At 41.5% G+C, this 16,364-nt stretch overlaps 1 protein-coding gene across 3 annotated transcripts in view; it reads right to left on the bottom strand.

Annotated features, from left to right (window-relative positions):
* The window catches only part of WNT6 (Wnt family member 6), a 51,327-nt gene that overhangs the window by 31,069 nt on the left and 3,894 nt on the right, over positions 1-16,364 (bottom strand). The gene's annotated exons all lie outside the window — the stretch shown is intronic.

Here is a 16,364-nt window from a genome sequence, read left to right as displayed (position 1 = left end):
GCTCTACAAGGATCAAGACAACCATTTCAGCCCTCCCCAAACTGCCCCCAAGGCTTCGCCTAGTGTCCAATGGCATTGGGGTAACATTTCTTATTGTCTGTAGTTCTAATCAAAGGTCACAGCTGAGATATAGGTAAACCAGGAGTTGTAGGGAAGATCCCTCAACTTTATGAAGCTATTATATGGCCAGCTGCCTTTCAGCCCCTAAAATAAGGATTCCCAATCTTGGCACTTTTAAGACCTGTAGACTTCAACTCCAAGAATTTCCCAGCATGGCAATTCTGGGAATTGAAGTCCACATGACTTAAAAGTTGCCAAGATTGGGAACTCCTGCCCTAAAATATCAGATCTGATCTTGCTCTGATCCATTATCTACAGTATTATGTGGCTTAGAACAATATAGGAATCCACCCAGTGTGGTTTCTAAACTATAATTTATAGCAGGAAGGTCAAACTCAAGGCCTAGGTGCCAGCTGCGGCTCGCGGGGTATGTAGATCTGGCCTGCGGGCCGCCCTGGAAACGGTGAAGGACTGACCCGTGGTGATTCTATCAGTGAAAACGGGCTCCCGAGCTCCGTTTTCAGCTGCCACAGCCTCCTGAAATCCTCTGCCAGTGAAAACAGAGCTTGAGAGGGCCACAATTGGCCCTCCCGAACTCCGTTTTCACTGGCAGAGGGTTGCAGGAGGCCGTGGCAGCCGAAAACAGAACTCGGGAGTCTATTTTTGTTGGCAGAGTGCTTGGGTCACCTCAGGCACCCCTGACACAAATGACATCGAACTGGCCATGCCACCCTGGCCACGCCCACTTCACCCACCCCACTGAGGTCAAACACAATCCTGATGCGGCTCTCAATGAAATAGAGCTTAACACCCCTGGTTTATAGACTAATGTATAAACCTAGCCAATGGTGGATTATTAACTCATGGATTAGTGTGATATGAACTAAGTCAATTTGGTTCATAACCCAATACATTCTGTAATTAGTGGTGTAACTAAGTAACATCTGGGCATTTGTACTAATGCCATAAATGTGCTTGCAGGAAAAACCTGGTTGCTTGAGGAGATTCTGAATTAGTACATATACAAGCTATACTTGCCTACATATATATAATCCCTAAACATAAATACTGATAATGCTCACTATGATGTATAAAAATGAAAGCAGTGCCTCTTATGCAACAAGGGCTTCGGTACTTTCGGGATCTCTGTGTACAGTAAACAGAAAGATAAACAAGCATTTGTGATGAGAACTAGAGAGCAACTACTGGAGGCAAACAGGAAGTGTATTTCTCAAGATCCCCCAGAGAGTCTCTGGCAAACCAGAGAACCAAACCCAGATCTCCCGCCAGCATCCTGGTCTTACCCACAGGTTTTCCACCTCCCCCCACTTTGAAACGGAGAAATGACAAATAAATTCAGGAATCACAAAAGCATCTGTGATCCCCTTAAAACTGGGTGAAACACAACATCTCTGTGATACTTGTAGATGGCAAAGGCATTAAGGTCAGAAAGGATTGTTATAATCACATACCCAAAGAGCATCCCCACAATACATAATCTTGTCTCCAGGGCTTGGGGTAAAGAGTTTCCTGGACATCACTCATGTGCTTGACTCATCCCTGCCTTCGTAACTGAGTAACTAATCACCCCAACTGTTCTACTGATAAAACCTCAATCCCACGGTCGAGTATGCACAACTGTTGAACACTTCATACATACAATAAAGATGGTCTATAAATGGTCTATACCAATAAAGATGGTATATAAATTTAATAAAACAATAAAACAAACAAACATGGTCCAAACTGGGCTCAGAGCTTTCTGAATGAGTTTTGAGCTCTTTGCTGCTCTTCTTGAGAAACTCAGATGCCCCTTGATCCATGTGAAGAGATTACTGCGTTTTTGCAAGCAATCTTTGAAAAACAGCAATCAGTGTCTGGGAATGTTTGACGTCTGAGAAATAATGTATTTTTGCATGGCAAAATGCCAGGTAGCAAGTACCATTATGCCTTTGCTTAACCTGGGATTTTGAATCTCAGCTGCAAAAATCTAGATGACCACTAGATTACAGTGTAGGTTCTCTACCGCTATCCAGTGGTCACCCGGATTTTTGTAATCCTGATAGTCGGGTGAAATGCTACCAGTTCGAACCGGTTCGCCTGAACTGGTAGTAATAAAAGCTACCGGTTTGGGCGAACCGGTAGTAAAAAAAAATTGTACCAGTTCAGGCAAACTGGTATTTCTGACAATCAGCTGTGCCGCATGATTAATATTCGCTAGCAAGCAGGAAATCCTGCTTTCTAGTGAATCTAAATCACGTGGCACAGCTGTTCCCCTGCCCTCGCTATTCTACTTACCTTAGAAAAGGCTTCTTAATCCTCCTTTTCCAGCACTGTAGTAGTACCTGCGGTGCGGATGCACGTGAACTGTGTTTGGCACACACTGTGCATGTATGCACGAAATGCACATTTGGTGCACACCATGCATGCACATGCTAAGCAAACCGGTAGCAAAGTAAACCGGTAGCAGACTTCAGAGCATTTCACCCCTGCTGATAGGATAGACCTAACTTCTTAAAATTGAGGAATTTTAAGAGTTGGAGTCCCCACAGTTTAAAATTGCCAAGTTTGAGAAACACTGGATTAGATTGACTTTGGGCACCAGAATTATTGTGATTAGTCACACTATCAGTCCAGATGTTTAGACTGGATTTAGCATTTTTAGCTACCTGTCAAATTCTTCCCAAGAACCTGAGATAAGCAGATATTGTTTGATGGTGTTAAGGTATTGTTGCAGGATGTAAGGTGTTCCAAGTAAAGCTGCCTTTTGCAATTGACTGATGGTGAATTTGCCAATGACAAAGTCACAACACCAATAAAGAGAATATTTGTAGTTCAGGATTGAAATAAGGAGTCCTTGGTGCTCTCTATGCTTGGTTGTATTCTTGCAGACATTTCATTACCCAAACTAGGTTACACCATCAGTGCTAGTTGACTGGTAGTGTTACTTAGTTTGGATAATGAAACGTCTGCATGAAAACAACCAAGCTCAGAGAGCACCAAGGACCCATCAAAGTTGCAACAATGGTGCATTGGAATATTTGCAAGGAATGCTATTTGCCTGCAAGCAAGAACTGGTGAAATCACAAAAAAGACAAAGGAATAGAAATTGAAAATGAGCCAAAGTGCTCTGGGACTTTAGAATTCAAACAAATAAACATCCGTCACACAACACCCCAAACTTAACAATTGTTAACAAAAAGTAACACCAAAAAAAGTCTGGCTAGTGGATGTTGCAGTACCTGGAGACAGCAGAATAAAAAACAAGGAACTAGAGAAAATCACAAAATACAAATGAAAACAAAAGTACAACAACTGTGGCAAAAGAAAGCAAAGGTAGTATCATTAGTAATAGATGTAATCCTAAAGTATCTGAAGCACCTTCTGAACACCATTGGCATTAATAAAATCAAAATCAGCCTATTGCAAAAAGGCAGTCAAGTAAAGCTTACATCCTGCTATGATACCCTCAACATCAACAAGCAACATTTGTCTATCCTGGGTCCTTGGGAGGAACTCGATAGGTGGATAAAAATGCCAGATCCAGTCTAAACATCTGAGTGACTGTGTGAATCAACTGTAATAATATAAAAACAAATAAAATAAAGCAAGACGGGGTGAGGATGAATCAAATGGTCTTGATTGTCCCTCACCAAAGTCCTGGGCAAAGAGCCAGGTCTTCAAGGCTCTTCTAAACAATAGGAGGGGGAGGCATCCAGGGTGAACTTCATACCAGAGAGCAATCGCAACTATAGAGAAGCGCTTCCAAGGTCCCAATATTTAATCAAAGGGACCAGAGTGTGCCAATCTTGCAGAATATTATTGGCTAGTGTGCACAGCAATTCATTTTCTGAGCCTATCAGGTCTCATGGGGTGGGATCAGAACATTGCTTACAATTTTTCTGACAACTTACCTACAAAGGCCACATATAGTTGTATTTCACTGCTTTGGATGGTTGTTGCTCAGCGCCAGGATGATCAAATTCTGCATTTTCAAGCAGCGCAGGTAGTCCTTCACTTATAACAGTTCATTTAGTGACCATTCAAAGTAACAACGGTACTCCCAAAAAAGTGACTTATCACCATCTTTCACACTTACGACTGTTAAAGCATCTCCATGGTCACATGATCAAAATTTGGATGCTTGGCAACTGGCATGTACTTATGATGGTTGCAGTGTCTGGGGTCATTTGAAAGCTTTTGTGACCTCCTGACAAGCAAAGTCAACGGAGAAGCCAGATTCATTTAACAACCGTGTTATCGTGTTTCCCCAAAAATAAGACCCTGTCTTATATTTTTCTGAACCCTGAAATAAGCGCTTGGCCTTATGCCATGTGCTTAAAAGCCCGATTGGGCTTATTATCAGGGGATGTCTTATTTTGGGGGAAAACAGGGTACTAACTGAACAACTGCAATGATTCACTTAACAACTGTGGCAAGAAAGGTCATAAAATGGGGGCAAAACTCACTTAACAAATGTCTCACTTAGCAATATAAACATTGGGCTCAATTGTGATCATAAGTCAAGGACTACCTGTATTCTACTTTCTGGATGCTAATCTGAAGGCCAGAAACTCACACTTTCTCTCTCTCCCCCACCTCCCTCCCTCTCTTACACACACACACAAACACACACACACACACACACACAGAGAGAGAGAGAGAGAGAGAGAGAGAACACTGACCTCTTCCTGGTAGTCAGGCCCTATAATTAACACCACAACACTCTTAGTAATAAGATCCTCACAATTATGGAGCCTATATTGAGAAGTACCACATCTCTGAGATTTAACATGAAAGTCTAGCTTCAGAAGCTGTTGCTATCTCATACTAGGTTTTAATAGTTTTCTTGGCTTCATGTGGAAACCGTGGGCAAAAATGTTTCCCAGTCCTTGATTAAAATCTGGTACAGCTGCCAGGAACCAGCTAATTTGCTTCTTGAGTTCCTTCTTAAGTTGCTCATGAATCAGCAATTGGCCAGCTAAACCAAAAAGCTCAGTGCATTTAAATTATAAATGGCCAAAAGCAGAAACAAGAAGAGATTCATTGATTAAACCAATGCAACCCAATTCAAACCAATACCAAGGTTTATTTTATGGAGGTGGGGGGTTGATTCAAAACTGGAGGATTTACAGGGTCCGCTAGAAAAGAGAAAAGAAAATGAGGTTTGGAGCTGATACACATGACCATTTGTCCCAATGCAAGTCTAGGCAACTGACCATTTCTCACAGGCCAGAATAGACAATATCATCTACCTGCCCCAGGCCCACCACCAGGGATGCAGTCTCTACCCATCTTTTCTATGCATCAAAAGTCTTCTCTGGCCTCTTCTAGCTCACGCTCACCTGTTGTTTCATTTCACTGTAGGCAAATACTTCCATTCGAACTGCTTCCTGTATGGTGTAGCTAGAACATCCCCTTCCCAATTTTTGCCCTTTTTTTTCTTTACAAATTCAGTGATTGCACAATGAAATGGTGGAACTTGGGATTTTTCTTTCTTTCTGGAAGTATATGGAAGAAACCATTAAAACTTCCTTCCTTCCTTCCTTCCTTCCTTCCTTCCTTCCTTCCTTCCTTCCTTCCTTCCTTCCTTCCTTCCTTCCTTCCTTCCTTCCTTCCTTCCTTCCTTCCTTCCTTCCTGGAACAGTAAAATCATTGATATGGTTATTGTTACCACTCAAACCAGCCCAACCATTTAGCAGGTTTGAGTGTCATGAAATTGTAGCAACTGTGTTTTCTAATTTAGAGGCTCCCACTCTGGCTTTTTTTTTTTTTTTTAAATGCTAGGTTGGTCTTTAAATAAGGCCAGTGGTGGGTTGCTCCCGGTTCTGTCCGGTTCTTTAGAACAGGTTGTAAAAGCGGCGGGAGGCTCCGCTCACCCACCCGGACGTCATAATAATTTGGGTGGTTTAGGGGTGGAGAATTGTGGCGGGTGGGAGTGTGTTTGGGGATTGTTATGTGTGTTGGGCCTGGTCTTTGGGTGTTAAAACTGAATTTTGTTGTATGGGTATACTGTGTATACACATACAATGACAATAAAGTTATTTATTTATTTTATTTATTGACAATTTGTGCATGCGCAGAAGTGTGTGTGCGCACACGTGAGCAAACCGGTAGTAAAGGTAAATAGAACCTACCTCTGAATAAGGCCTCCCTAATCTGTGATTTGATTGTGGATGAGAGGTCTGGCCCAGCATGTGTTATCAAGAGTTAGCTGGGCCCAGAAGGGGGTGTGTAATGTGTATGACTCTTTCTATGCCCAGCTGGCCTTCAATTGTAGCATCAGACAAGAAGCAAGAGCAGAGGTGGGGATGTGGTGATTGTTATCCAACAATTTCTTAGCTTTCGGGGGCATTGCCCACAGATCACCAGATGTGAGATCTTGTTCATTAAACTGGACAACAGAGACCTGATCTAATCAAATGGGCAAGTTATAGGTTCCATCATCTAGGGATCTACATTTGATGGGCCCTAGGTGGTGGGCCTTTTCTGCTGTGACCACCACATTGTGAAATATCCTCCCACTTGATGGCCTCATTGCTTCTAAGCTTCCAAAGGTCCTTCAAGGCCTGGTTATGCCAATAGGCCTGGGGACCTCAGGAGATGGGTGAACAAGTGAGATGCCTCCATTACAGGGGTGGGTTCTAAAAATTTTTACTACTGGTTCTGTGGGCATGGCTTATTTTGTGGGTGTGGCTTGATGGTCATGTGACAATTATTTAGGATTTAGCATGGGTATTGGTCTACCAGGCTTTTAACTGCTTGCAGAGCTGTACCGATCTACCCACTTATTTTTTGCAGGCACTGGTTTACCCATTTATTTTTGCAGGCACTGATCTACTCATGTATTTTTGGAGGCACTGGTCTACTCATTTGTTTTCTTTTAACACTGATCAGCTGTAGGGCGGCCCTTTGAAGTCCCCTGGCAAGAGTTTAAACAGGTTTTTTCCCTCTAGCCATCAGCTGGAACTCAGGAGGCAGCAATAGATTGGGGGGGGCAAATAAAAGGTAAGAATAACGCAGGGGAGTGGGGGGGCGGAGGGGCAGGAGGCAGAACCGGTTCGGTGACATCATATTGTCACTGCTACCGGCTCAGGAGAACCGGGCCGAACCGGGAGGAACCCACCACTGCTCCATTACTATTGACATCTATCTATTATTCTTGTTTCAGTTGTTTTTATAGTTGTTTTTTTAATGTTTTTAATATTTGTTAATGAAAATAGTTTTACATTTTGTTTTAGTTCTTTTGTACACCACACAGAACTATTTCTTTATGAGATGGATGGCTATATAAATTAAATACATACTGTACATATATACACATACACGCAAACATACATGCATAAAAATTCCTACTGAATTTTTACTAACAGGAATACAAAGTGACTTGTAACATTATCTGCCACCGGTGCCAAAATTAACTAGTTGCCCTGGGGTACAGGTAGTCCTTGACTTATGACCAGTCATTTAGTGACCATTCAGAGTTAATGACTGATCTCCAAAAAGTTACTTAAAACCCAATTTTAAAGTTCCAACCTCTACCCCTCCCATCCCCACAGTCACATGACCACATTTCAGGCACTCAGCAACTGAACTGCACTTACAGTATAGCTTTTTCAGCATCCCACAATTTCATAACCATAATTTATGAAATTCTTGCCAGAAAATGGCATTATATTTCTGGTTTCCAGCAAAAGACAGTTCATAGTGAACAGTGTATCCCTTTAACAACAGCAGTGTTCGCTTAACAACTGCTGCAAAGAAAGGTAATAAAACTGGGTCTGGTCAGTGATTACATGCTTTATGACCATCACAACTTAAGACCCTAATTACAATTGTGATTCAAGGACTACCTGTAGTATTTAAGATAAAATCCCTTTCAAGTCAGATTCATTTCCTGGTGATCACATACAGTAGATACATCTGTATAGTTTTCTTAGGAACAGTAAAGGGGTGATTTCCCATTGATCTTCTTCCAGGATATACAGTATTTTTTTCAGCTTGCCTACAGTCCTGGTAGTCCATAGCAGTCTCCCTCCCAAGAAGTAGGGAGACCCAACCCTGCTTAGTTTCTAAGTCCAAATATGGTCCACCAAGACTTGCTGAAGTTTTCAAAACTACATGTTATCACCCAAAATGGTAGGTTTGCCAGCCTAAATGCTGGCTTTGGATTCCAATCTTCTTTTCATGACAAAATGATATAATCGGTTATATGAACAGTACGTATTTCATATTGGTATGTTTATGAAGCAGCCATTATAGATTGCAAGGAATAATCTATGAATCGGTGCTAAGTGTGAACTCTCCATTAGGTTTGATTCAGCCAAATTGTAGGATGTACAATTTCAATCACACTCACAACTTTCTGCTCTGCAACATCATGATTAGCAACAAAAACCTTGCAGTCAAAAGTCTGGCTGTGATTTGTTTTTCATACTTTCTTGAAAACACTCGCTTTCCTACTCTGGGTCTGTTCAAAAATCCCTCTGCTCACTCTACTCACTCTCTCCAACTTTCCTTTCAACGCTCCCTGCTGACTTTCCCCTCAAGTCTATGTGTTCCAATCCTTCAGCTCTATTCTAGGTGCCCAGCCTTTTTTTTTTTTAACTATTATTAGACAGCTACTCTCTAGCTAACTCTTGTTTCCTGCGCTTGTTTTGCTCAAGGGTCTCAAGAGTTACCAGCGATAGGCAAGGGTTCTTCAGATGAAAACAACTCTGCCAAGCGAATCAGAGGCCCTTCTAAAGACTGAGCTGTTGTGTAGGATGGCGATACGGTCAAAGTAAAAGGGTGTGTACCTTGATTCGGTGATGGCGGGATTTTAAAAACCTTCAGGGCCACAGCAGTATCAAGTTCTCAAGCAGCTTTTTCAAACCTTCTCTGAAAGCTTCACATGGACCACAATCAAGGCAGAAGCAGCCAAGATAGTGGTTATCAAAACCCAAGCCATTTTACTGTAGTCAAAGTAGCAGCATTAAAAGTTCATTTACAGAAATGGCAAGGGAAACCATAGTGACACATTTACACATCGCACAAAGCCAGACTCAAATCCCATGGTGCTTCATCAGAATGTACAATTCCTGCCTACATATGTAAATGCTGCTCTTTCGGTTTCAAAGAATGGTTTTAGTGCTGTAAGAGTGGGGGGAAAAGGAGTTTGTCAGATCTCAAAGAACAGCCTCCCAGGAACATGCAACCATTGTATCTCAGAATACATTTCCCAGAGGCCCCCGTGCTGAGTGTTTAAGACATTAATCTGTGTTGATATAAATCTGCTATTACTCACATTAAGAGGCTGGTCTCATTTGCCAACGTGTTTGTGGTGGGAAAAAGTACATTTGAGATGACGCAATTAAGGTTTTCTTGTCCCCTAAGGAACAAGATGGCGATAATGTCAAAACCGCTGGATGAGATCAATCATATCCTGTGCCCAGAGAGCTTGGTAACTGCTGCTAAGCCTTACAATTGTGTGTGTGTGTGTGTCTATACTGTGGAGAGACTGGGCAACAGCATGAAAACTCACACTTGTTTCTCATAAGACCTGGTTGAATTAAATATATTCCTCAATACTTTGTCATGCTCAATGGGGTTTGTGGTAACTATGATCCAACGTATCTGGAAAGTATTGTTTGGCCTATCTCTGGCTCCTTTGCATGTCATTTCCTGCAACGCAAAAGACAATAACTTATAGAGAATCAGCTTTGGGACACATGCTCCTTTTCAAAATCAATTGATATAGTACAGCTTAATTAGTTGTTGCCATTCCTCAAATTCTTCTTCCTGGCTGCCATCAAGTATGTTATAGGTAACATGGCTACAGGACTCCATGCTTCCAGTGCAAGGTGAATTCTACATTTATCATTGGATAGAAAGAGTTGACGTAGAGTTGGGATAATTAATCACTGCAGACCCAAAGGTGCTTTTTCAAAAGGCAACTAGGCTTTCTTTGTTTTTGCTTGAGGACGTTTCGCTGCTTCTGAAGTAGTGAAGAAGCTTCTTGGATGAGAAGTGAAACTTTTTCAAGCAAAAACAAAGCCCAGTTGCCTTTTGAAAAAGCACCTTTGGGACAGCCATGACCTGGATGACTGAGAATCTCCATAGATTATCAGTGCAGAATTAACATGCACTGTTTAGAATGTGAGGTATGGGTTCTTGACCCTATTAAAGGTTAAAAAAAAAACGTAGACAGAAATGTCCAAATCAGATGATATACTCTGTGCTGCCTACCTCTCTAAATAGTTTCTCTCCTAGTTACACGCAATATCCATTGCCCTATCAGGTGGAACATCATTGGATTGTCCATGTTACACACATGACTTTCCAACAAACAATGACAAATTCAACCTTTTCCTACCTAGGTTCAGGCAATACGGCACCCCAACACCCATTCTGCATTTCCCAAAATCCTGCCAAATGGAACTGTCAAAATTTAGCACCAAACACACCATTTTAAATACGATTCTTTGCCTTTTTTTGGCCCTAATTTTGCATTTACTTTGCACTTGAGCCCTAGACTCCACAAAAAGCAAGTCAAGATTGTCTGCCTCTCCAGGAATTGCATCAGACATGCCCCTCTGTCATTTTTTGGTTCCTCAATCATCAATCAATCAATATTCCTCCCTAGCTGCACAAGTTGTCCGTTCTTGTGCTGAGGGAGAGTTTGCTTTGATTGTGATTCGCTGAATAGGCCACTGAATCCTGACTCACAGCTAGCCATAATATAAAATGGCTGAAGTTCACGCTTTGCGCTAAATCAAAATTAAACAAGCGGTATCGTGGCTTGGCATGTAAGCATGCTATAGTTCAGCTAATAGAAACAGTCTTAAACTAGACAATGGGCTAAGAGCTTGATTCTCTATAAGGCCCAGGCATTTGGCGCAAGCCACAATGATGTCATGCACTTTAAGAAGTCGTTGCACAAACAATGCATTACACAATTAACATCCTTCGTCCAATGATGTCATGACATGTGCAACAAGTCTTGTTCTCTTGCCCTCTCTACAGATGCTCTTAATAAAAGCTAGCTGCGTATGTTGAGCTCCCCGCATTAAAACGTCCAAAGCTGAGAATATGGGGTAAATGCCACCCCTCCCTGAAATGAGGCTGGCTGGACTAAGAGTCAAGAGGAAGGTTTTTTGGTATAGAACACTTTTCTTCTGCAATCTGGCAGAGTCTTGCACTAAAGGTCAGGAATCCAGTGTGGGCCATTTTGTTTCAGCCAGTACATAATGTGTGATAGAAAATATCCAGATCTCATTGCATTTTTCCAGAGGAGCTCCACAGGCAGTTTGTTTAAGGAAAAATGCTATCGACTTCTTCTTGTAAACAACTGATTTCCTTGAGGATTCTTTTAAGAACCAGAAACTGGGTATTTGCTTCAGGAACACAGTCCTTGAGTATGTCGGGGTGCTGATTTCTCCAGCAGTGTTGCTTTACCCGCTCTTTATTCCCACCCTTTATAGATGCTGCCAGTTGGGCAGAGCAGATCGGGGTGAAATCCAGCAGGTTTTGACAGGTTCTGGAGAACCGGTAGCTGAAATTTTGAGCAGTTCAGAGAACCGGCAAATACCACCTCTGGCTGGCCCCAGAGTGGGAAGGGAATGGAGATTTTGTAATATCTTTCCCCCAGGAGTGGGGAGGGAATGGAGATTTTGCAATATCCTTCCCGTGCCATGCCCAAGCCACACCCACTAAGCCACACCACACCCACCAAGCCACGTCCACAGAATCGGTAGTAAAAAAAATTCAGATTTCACCACTGGAGCAGATGTCTGATTGCAGAGCAAAGGAAGGCTGAGTACTAAAGCATCAAGGTGCCAAGCTGTAAATAAAGAGAAGGTGTAAGAGAAAAGTGCAAGAGAGTGTAGGAGAAATCATCTGAATTGGTTTAGTATTCCTATCCTCCGAAGGAACTCGAGAGAGAGTTTAAAGAGAGTTTTTTTGTGCAAAGTTTTTTTTTTTCTTGCATGATTTTGCAGCTGGGCTATTCTCTTTTTATTAGTTTTAAATGAAAATCAAAGGGCAGCCAATGCACACTGAACATCTGCCCTCTTCTGCATTACTCACTTAAGCATCAAAGTCCCAAGTCTGCCAATGCATACAGGATGATCACAGATTTGCTATGAGATGAACTAAGGGAGTCCCCTTACGTGACACCAAGTGGGATGGGGTTGGGGGGTGGGATGGGATGGGATGAGGGCCTGGGGGACTCAATAGATCCCGGGGGTCTACCAAATTATTTTGCTGAAACATGGATTTTCTCTCCTCTCAATATACAGAATTTGCTCTGCTGAAGGAAAAGAGGCATAAGAGACTCGGCAAGAAAGCAAAAGGGGGTTCGCATAAATTATGGCATATGTGGAGAAAGGGGGAAAGGTGAGGCTTTTCTGTATCTCTCTAGGACCCAGAGGAGCCCGGATTAATTAACAGCAGTTCACAGGAAGTGTCCAATCACTTTCCTAAATCTATTTGAGAAGAAAAGTTGGTCAACGTCTTAGAGGCAGAAGAGGGGGAAATATTAGAAGGATCCCAAGTAGCCCTTACATGCTAACATCACTCCAGTCTTGTTACAGGGAGTCCTCGACTTACGACCACAGTTGAGCCCAAAATTTATGTTGCTAAGTGAAACATTTGTTAAGGGAGTTGTGCCCCATTTTACGACGTTTCTTGCCACTGGTGTTAAACGAATCGCTGCAGTTGTTAAGTTAGTTGCACACAATTATTAAGTGAATCTGGCTTCCCCATTGACTTTGCTGATCAGAAAGTCACCAAAACGGTGATCACATGACCCCAGGACACTGCAACCGTCATAAATATGGGTCAGTTCCCAAGCATCTGAATTTTGATCATGTGACCATGGGGATGCTGCAGCTGTGTGAAAAACAGTCATATGTCATTTTTTCCAGGACTGTTGTAACTTTGAACTGTCACTAAATGAACTGTTGTAAGTCAAGGACTACATGTATTAGCTTACTTATTGGTCCCCTTCAACTGAATATTGAGATCCACTTGATTAACTGGCCCAGAACAGAAATCATGAGTGAAAGAAGATAATATGGAGCAGAAGGAGAAAGAAAGCAGTAGCTTTTTTTAATCTCAGCAGGAGGAGATCTCCTCCTATGATACATGAAACACAAATCTTCACCATGAACTCCTGGCTGTCATGGAGATGTAGGTTGTGACAAGGTGCCTGATCTTTCAGGTAATTAGCATGCAGGCAGTATCCATATTTCCATCTGCAAGGGATCTAGCCATACACATTCCTGAAGAAAAGTGTAGATCAGAGGAGAGAGTGGTTGAGATGAAAGAAACAACTGCTATTCAGTTCTGCTTTTAAGTCTACATGATCCAGGAGTGTGGACTCACTTCAGCAGCAACCTGGGGGACTTCCATGTACTTCACAGAAAGTGAAAAACATCATGTTTCCAAAAGTGGTGAAAAGGAACATTTCCATCCAAAACACTTCTGGCATGAAATCTTACTGGTGACACAGCAGAGAGGCCATAGGTTGTGTACTCAAAAACCCAGGATTCTGCAAACTCTTCTTAGACTAATTTTCCAGACAGAGTGGGTCCTACTGAACAGAAGGCTGAAAAGATCTGGCTAGAAATCTGGTAGACCATGAAGAAGCAGCAAATCCCTCAACACTGTCAAACTATTTACTAAGTCTGCACTACTATTAATCTTCTCATCGTTCCCACCACCCATCTCCTTCCATTTATGACTGTAATTTTGTTGCTTGTATCCTTACGATTTATATTGATATTGTTTCCTGATTGCTTATTTGTACCCTATGACTATCGTTAAGTGTTGTACCTTATGATTCTTGACAAATGTATCTTTTCTTTTTATGTACACTGAGAGCATATGGACCAAGACAAATTCCTTGTGTGTCCAATCATACTTGGCAAATTAAAAAATTCTATTCTATTCTATTCTATTCTATTCTATTCTATTCTATTCTATTCTATCCTATCCTATCCTATCCTAACCTATCCTACCCTACCCTACCCTACCCTACCCTACCCTACCCTACCCTACTCTACTCTACTCTATTCTATCACCAGGAAACATTCTCTATGTGGCCTGAAAGGCCTGAAATGAGACTAAGGATGAAGGTCCTCAGAGATCAACCCAATCTTTATTGACAAAATGTTCCCAAAAACATGTGGTTGGGTAGCAAAGATGTTTAACAGTGACACCTCTCCCAGTATGGCATTTCCAATCTTCTGCATGCATTAAACTATGGAAACTTTTTTAAAACTGTGAAACAGATGGCTGCGTTTGATGCTGCACTCGGGCGCAGTGAAAACACACCACTAATCTTGGAAAAGAAATTCAAAATGAGATCACAGAGTTACTGGCAAGAAAAGTAAAAAAAAAAAAATTATGGCAGATCGAAAGTAGCCGAGATTATTATTATTCTCTGTTATTCTGGATGACACATCGGACATTAATGATACAGAACAAAGGAGTTCAATGGTATGTTTTGTAACAGAACCTCATGGAAATGTCCCTGAAATAACTGTCCAAGAGATTTTCTGGAATGTATTGAAATTGAGGATTCTACAAGAAGGGTAGGCCAAATGTGCTTCTTTAAAGCTGAAAGATGGGAATTGTGACAGCTGACATGAAAGGTCAGAACTACAATAATAGGAGAAAAAAAGAGGAGTGGAACACACAGATCCAAGAGTCAAACCATCAAGCTTTATTCATCCAATCAGTTCTCATACACTGAGCATCAGTGATGCTAAATCAGTTTCTAGGGAGGCAGCTGGATTTTTAAATATAATTCAAAGCATCTGTCCATTTTTCTCTGCTTTGATTCTTCAAAGGAACATTTTGAATAGAGCTTGGAAGAGTCACTTTGACACTGGAACCACTCTTGCAAAGGGATAGGCAAGTGGGGGCAATAAAATCTAAAATTTTCAATACCAAACTAGGAACTATGTGGGAGAATAGGGACAGAAGGACATGCAATCACATTTCTGGGGGGCTGAGTGATGTGGCACAACACCCTGGATGAAATAAAAGTTTTAAGCAAGAGATGTCAATGAGTTGGCCTTGATATACTTGTAGAATGGAACAATTGGACAAGCAAAAGTCAGACCAACCATCTTACTGGTTAGATGAGGGTTTTCTTGGCATACAAAAGCCCATATAGCTCACTTCCTCATTTTTTTTTCAAGAATGCAAGAATTATCATAGAAAAGAAGAGTTGACTATAATGCATTGGACAATTCTGTAAAGGACACCAAACTATAATTCCAAATTCCAACATCTTACTCTATAATCACTTTCTTAAGATGCAGGGATCAGAAATATCACCTCTATCCAAGTGATCTCACCACTGACTGATATAGGATGATATTGGCAATTCTATTTCTTTATTCATCAAATTCTTCCAAGCACAGAATTTGCCTAAGTGTGTATTCACTTCTTGGTGAGCAAATGTCAGGTCAGATCTCAATAAAGTAATATTTGGATATTTTATGCAGGTGTGCATCATATTATTTATATTGACTATGTTTGCCATTGTCAAACTCTTTCACTTAACTGGAAAGCTATCTTTTTGAAGCATTCACAGTCCCTTCTTTGATGTTTCGAACCTCAACAGTTTGGCATCAGCAAATATAGTGAATTTATTACTTAGACTTATTTTTTATTCATATATCAGCTTAAGTACACCATTCCTAGCACTGATCCCTGTGGGATCCCACTGAATAAATTCAGGTGAAAATAACCTATTACTCTTACTTTTTAACCAGTTATCAATCCATGAGAGCTGCTGGCCCCTCAATTCCCAGCCAAGTATTTGGAAGAGAAATGGGAAAGCAGCATGGATACAGAACCTACAATGGGAACCATCCTTTGTCACAGACATAGTTTGAGACATGGGGAAATGAAGCTGGTTTGAAATGCTCTTGAGAGGAGTGAAAGTAAGAGGAAAGCATCTCTGGCAAAAGGCTTTTTGAAGGATGGGAGAGTTGAATAACATACAATCTTGGCAGATGCCCTTAGTAGAGCTTCTTCCTTCTTCCTTCTGTCCATTTTTCAATCCTTTTTCCTTGACTCCAACCTGTTCACATCCTGGGAGGGGAAGGGGGGGCTATGTGCATACAGTAGATGCTGCTGGCTCCTTCTTCCCCCTCTTGCATTGTTAACACTCTTGGAGAAGGAAAGTAGACAAGCAGGCTGAAGTAGCACATCACTCCTGAATCTGTAACTGGCAGATGCTCCCATTACTAACATTGTTAGTTTCATATTGCATGAAGACCAGTTCCTTAAAGATTCATAAGATTACT

The sequence above is a fragment of the Pantherophis guttatus genome, chromosome 1, assembly GCF_059756535.1.
Source record: "Pantherophis guttatus breed Tessera chromosome 1, ASM5975653v1, whole genome shotgun sequence".
Lineage (NCBI taxonomy): Eukaryota > Metazoa > Chordata > Lepidosauria > Squamata > Colubridae > Pantherophis > Pantherophis guttatus.
Note: the sequence above shows the minus strand (reverse complement) of the source record. Positions and strands in the feature narration are given on the sequence as shown.